Genomic DNA, 6,000 nt, shown 5'->3' with positions numbered 1-6,000 from the left:
CGTGGTCGGCAGGATTCGAACCTGCGCGGGCAAAGCCCACATGATTTCTAGTCATGCCCGATAACCACTCCGGCACGACCACTTGGATATTAATTATTGGCATTTAATAGTATATGGAGCATAGCATTTTTGAAACGTTTATTAGTGGGTCAGGCTTGGTTATCTAGCTTATTCATTTAGCTGGGCTTTTGCCTAGTGTTCTTGTTCAGTCAAATTAAAGTAATTAAGTTGGGCTTGATAATAAATTTGTTTCACATGCTCTTGCACACAACAAAAAATTAATTCATGAATAAATGATTCATTCAACTGGATTATGAATATCGACTTACTCCTCTGATTTAGAGATTCCCTGGGCCTTGTATCTTACTTAACAAACCACTTTATTTTAGATATTTGATATTTATTCATTATTTAAAGTTTCTGAAAGCTTAATTATTGCACCACTCAATCTAATTATTGTATCTAAACTTAATCAGCATGCATAGTTTTTAGTAGAGTTGCTATCAACCAAGATACAAAATACTTAGATTAATACATACCTCCCACTCATAGTAAGTCAAAGTTACGTATCCACATATATACACATGAAACCATATTAGACTTTAAGTTTAAATCAAATAGACCTTGATTCTTAAGTCAAAGAGAATAACAATATGTTATTTAATTTATTGGAAAATACACTATAAGAATTTTGGTCTATCTGGATATAAAAGAATAAATTCATATTCCAAGGCTTCAAACTAAACTGGGAGAAAAAGGGAAAAAAATTGTTGTTATGGCGTCTTGGTACTTGAATACATTGCTAGAGCAAAACCTGGGAATCATAAGGGAAGAAGGAGGGTCTGAATATGGATCCTAAGTCTTTGTCAAAATTTGCTACATCACACTTTTTAATTGGGATTTGACTGTTGAGTATGGCGAACGTCTCACATGTATGTTCTCTTCATCTTGAGGATGTGTTGATTTGCTTTTGACTGCTTTATTGTTTTCTATTGTTTGGATGTTTTATTTCCTTCTCTTATCCTTCCTACTTTTGATTTATCATAACGTTGTGGGTCAAGGTAGATGTTAGAAACTTGTGGGGTGTTTTTGCTTTGGCTCTTGTATGTGTTTTTAATTTGTAAAAAAGTCTTGTTTGTTGCTCTGTTGAATCTTAATTTGCTCATTATTCTCGATAGTTTAAGTATTTTGCTTCTATATAAAAGCACATAAAAATAGCTAAAACAAAGCCTTTAATATCCTTAAATATATAGAAACTGCCAATCCTTGGAATAGTTTGAATTATTGATGAAGTTAAAAAAGAACGCACTGTTAGATTATATAGTAAGGTCGAAATGCTTCCAATCCCGATGAACTGTCCGAATTGAAACCCTCAACAGTTAGATCTAACGAAAACCACGACAATATTTTTTTTTCCTGAGGCGTCCAAATTTCATATCAACAATCACTAACTTTCATGTGATGGTCGAATCATAACTAACACCTTCAAGATTTCAACAACTTTTGTTTCATCTCATTTGGATTTACTTCCTAACAAAATACTATTCTACTGTCAAACTCACTCTTTCACATCTAAATATATCAAAAAAATGTTACTACTATAGCTAGTCTTGATTGATTGGTGTCACATTAATTCAATTATAGCCAGTGATCATTGGTTCAATATATTAATTTTATTGAACAACAGTCTTAACCCAAGAGTCCAAAAGGGAGAAACACAAGCAAGCAAACAAACAAATGGAGCAATAAAATGAGAGTTTTTTTTTCTTGTTGGGTTGTGGGATAACAAGAGAAGAATTAAGTCGTTAGTTTCAAAGACAAAGGTGCTTTTCATCGATGAATTTGATGAAAATGAGGTCTTATATAAATGAATTTTAACACGATAAGCATGAGAGGATTCCAAGAAATCAAAATGTGTATTAGAGTGGATTGCAAGAAATGTGGGAAATATTCATGGGCAGGTTGTGGAAAGCACTTGACCTCACTTTATGCAAATATTGAAAAAGGGAAGCATTGTATGTGCAAAGATTGGCCTGGTGTGGCTATCCCACCACCAGATGATCAAGATCCACCATCATCATCATCATCATCATCTTCAACCACAAAAAGGGACTCCATGTATCTTTGTATATTGATAATTTAATACTCCTATATTTGACCTTATCATGCATGTGAGCTTTGATGTAGAATATAGTGTCAGGTTAGGTACATGAGAGTATGAAAGGTAGGGGTCAGCTAAATAGGATCCTCTTCATCATTATTTTGGTCTTATTTTTATTTACAAAGGCATTATTCATTGAGGTTTAGTAATGAAAAAATAATAGTAGTAAAATCCTTTTACATAAAAAATGAGGAATTTAAAGGAAATATTTTTTATCCCTTCAACACACGTGAAATCATTTTTAGCATATTGTACAGTACCAATCTTCTTAGTAAAATATAATTATAAAGTTTTAAATAATGTGTCTACACATGTTACACCTAGCCTAACCAATACATCACTAAAATTTAAGTCGAGTGAGCCTATTTATTACACTCTAGCTCTATATTTATTGCTCTTCTAACTCCTTTCAAGTTTTTGAAGTGTATAAATTAATGTCACGAGCCTCTTCATCAGAATTGTTTGCCCTTTTCTATAGAAAAATCGGTGTCATGTGCCTCAGATCACTAACAAAATTTCAACTAGTGTGTATGTGCGAATGTATAAATTATAGAATCATGAATTAAAGTATGGGGATTTTCAATCATTTATTGGCATACCCCAATATTTGCTTCACAGCAATTTGGATGTTTGGTAACTAATGATGGCTTTCTATTTTTGGAAGTTATGAACTCCCAATAATTCAAGATCGTATGGTTCATTGAATTTCTTTCTTAAGCAACATCTGTCTTCATTCCGATTCCAAGTAAATTAAATTTTTTACCTTTTATTATTTGCATATTCTCCTTATTTAATTTGTGTTATCAATTATTGATTAATTAGCATCTATACATAAACGGTTAATATTTTGGGCCCAGTTTTCCACTCTAGCATATGTACAGAACAGAGCATCCAAAGTGTATGCTTATTAAATATTAAAAGAAAATTAAAAATAATATTAACCTTCCAACTAACAAATTAAATCTGAAAGATAATGCCGTTACAATCAGGCATTTAAGAAAGAAAATGACAGGATTATGTCCCCAAAAAAGTAAATATATTAATTGAAAGAAACCCCCAACCAAATTGCTCCAATGGGCCATGTATATGGAGTATTTCTTTTGGAGAGTTCAATTGAGACAAACATTATAAGGCGTAGGGAAGCAGGTATATAGTTAAAGCGCAATAATTGCGAAATGTATGCCTATTTTTATATCGAAAATGATTTATTAATATGATTTTTTATAATCAAAAATGTCTTACTATTTTAAAGTATCAAAAAAATTACAAATATGTATTCTATTTTAGCACCTATTTTATCAGTTCAAAACATAGCAATTTAATCTCAATCTTCGGCATACCACTTTTTGGTAAATTAGAGCTTTAAAGTAGTTCTAGCTCAAATACACCCCAAAATCAAATATTTAAATTGCAATTTATCTTAATACTAGTATAATAAAAAAATATTTAAATTAATTTATCTCACCTTTGTTTGTCACTTGGCAGACGCAGAACCATCGGCAGCCTGAAGACTTCTCACGTTCCCAAGCTATGAATAATTGGATATATGTGTACGGTCACATTACGCCATTTGTATGATTAATTTATGTTTTCCCAAGTTTTTCATTTCAAAATAAATTATAATATTTGTGCACTATTGTGTTGGTGCGCAAACTGAGCTGGTCAATAGCCATTGACCAAGCAGCTTCTCATTTAATTTAAGATTTCATATCTGTATTATATATGGATTTAATTTTTGTTTGTATATGGTGCAGTGGGCCTTTTATTTATGTTTTAAATATAGTCATAATCAGTGGGGTTTGTGCTACTTTGGATTATCTTCTTCTGATATTTGTGCTCTCTTCTTCCCACACCCACTCTCTCGTTACGCCCTATTAAATTTACCGTTACCCATTTTTTGCTTATAATAATTTACACATGAAAATAAAGCAGTTTTTTCATAGATTTTTGTAGTTTTGTTGAGGCGTAGGGTGGCTAATTGATGATCATTAGAGCTGTGATTATGGTTTAGGGTGTAATTAATTAGTGGCTAAATTTAGCAAGTGGTGAGCAACCATTCATCCTATACGACAATTAGGCATTACTAATGTATCTCGTGTTCGCCCCATTATTCATCCTATTTCCTAGCTATATTCTCTTACATCAACGTGCTAATTAATTTTTTAGGAGGTTAATTGATTATTTTTATGATGTAATTGTATGTCTAGCTAGTTTGTACTATATACTAATAAGACACAACTTAAACACCTAATTAGTAAAATATGTCCGCGTTATAAGATGTGATGGATTTGACTGTGCTATCTTTTTAGTACTGTAGCATATCATTATGCATACACTACTTAATTAGTCATACCCAATTTTACTTAATGACTATCAATTATAAATTGGTTAGAAACTTAGAATTGTCCAATTGTTTAACAAAACGTTGCCATTCATGAGCCTGCACACAATACCCCCACTATAGAATACTCCTTCAATTCTTGTTAAATTTTTAAAGTTATAAATAAAACCTAATTTCTACTCTATTTGTTATGTTACTGACACATGTGAGTTTTTAATATGGAAACGACATTGTAGTGTTTTGTTGCTTTTGCAGCTAGTTTTAGCTATAAATGTATCTCATCTTTTATAAACTATGTTTATCTTTCACATAAATAAGCTTCTAACTCATCTTTTTTTCAATTTGGGATCCATTACTTTCTTGTTTGTGTTTTGTGTTTTTAAGTAAATTAAATATATTTGTTGATGAAGTATATATAGTTTTATGGTGTAATTTATTCCAACAACCAGAAAATATTATGTTTGAACTTGATATAAAATGAAAACACGAGCATGAACGACAAATTTGAATTAAATTATACGAAATCATTAAATTATTCAATAAATGTACTCCGGTGTACATGATGGACTACATGAATGTATATTAATGCATCATGTATTACATTTATTTCGTGATTTTACTATAAAAGGATGTCGGAATATTCATATGGATAAAGTTTAGTGGTGTACCCCTAGTGCATATATATCTGATTACTTTTAATATTTATTTAATCAACATACATAAGGATGAGATTTAAGGGATGGTGTTGCATTGCGAAGGCATAAAATATAGTCAAAATCGTCATATTCTTTTGACTGGGTTCAATAGGAGTATGAGAAATTCAAAATTTTAGGCGTTGAGATCATTCTCCATTATATGACTTCCTAACCAATCAAAGAGATGATTCCTTATTTTTTCATCATTATTGTTCATTTCATCTTAGAGTGGTAAAACTATATCCATCATACATTACATAGATTTTCATCATACTTTAATATTTTTATCATACAACAAATTATTTTTCTATCATTCGATGAGAATAGTATTATTCATCCACCAAAAATTTCCATCATACACTAATATTGCACTGATCATACAACAAATTAAACAAAATTCCATCATACATTAATACTACATTGATCGTAAAATAAACAAATTTCCATCGTACACTATTTTTGTATTGATTGTACAACAAACAAATTCCTATCATATAGTGATATTGTATTCATCATAGAATCGCGTGGATTATGACTGCAAATTATGAAAATCGCATGATAATAAGAAAAATAAGATGTAAGATAAAGAAAGAATAAAAAAATTAAGTAAATCAAATAAATAACGGCGAAACATAGGAACCATAAAAAATGACTGATTCTGCGACATTACATTTTTAGTTTTCTGTTACTATAAAATTATTGACAAATCACTGACACATGTTCAATTTATATTTATTATATCTGCAAATTTAATGGTTTAAAACTTTTACGGAGTACTTATGATGTACACTATTAAATTTAAG

General features: G+C 30.5%; 1 non-coding gene across 1 annotated transcript; it reads right to left on the bottom strand.

The window, feature by feature from the left end:
* Positions 1-82, bottom strand: TRNAS-AGA. The gene has a single exon. It is a non-coding gene; the product is annotated as a tRNA-Ser (tRNA).
* Positions 83-6,000: the final 5,918 nt, after the last annotated feature.

This window comes from Salvia hispanica, unplaced genomic scaffold (assembly GCF_023119035.1).
Source record: "Salvia hispanica cultivar TCC Black 2014 unplaced genomic scaffold, UniMelb_Shisp_WGS_1.0 HiC_scaffold_360, whole genome shotgun sequence".
Taxonomy (NCBI): domain Eukaryota; kingdom Viridiplantae; phylum Streptophyta; class Magnoliopsida; order Lamiales; family Lamiaceae; genus Salvia; species Salvia hispanica.
The sequence above is the reverse complement of the archived record's forward strand: the minus strand, read 5'-3'. Positions and strand labels throughout refer to the sequence as shown.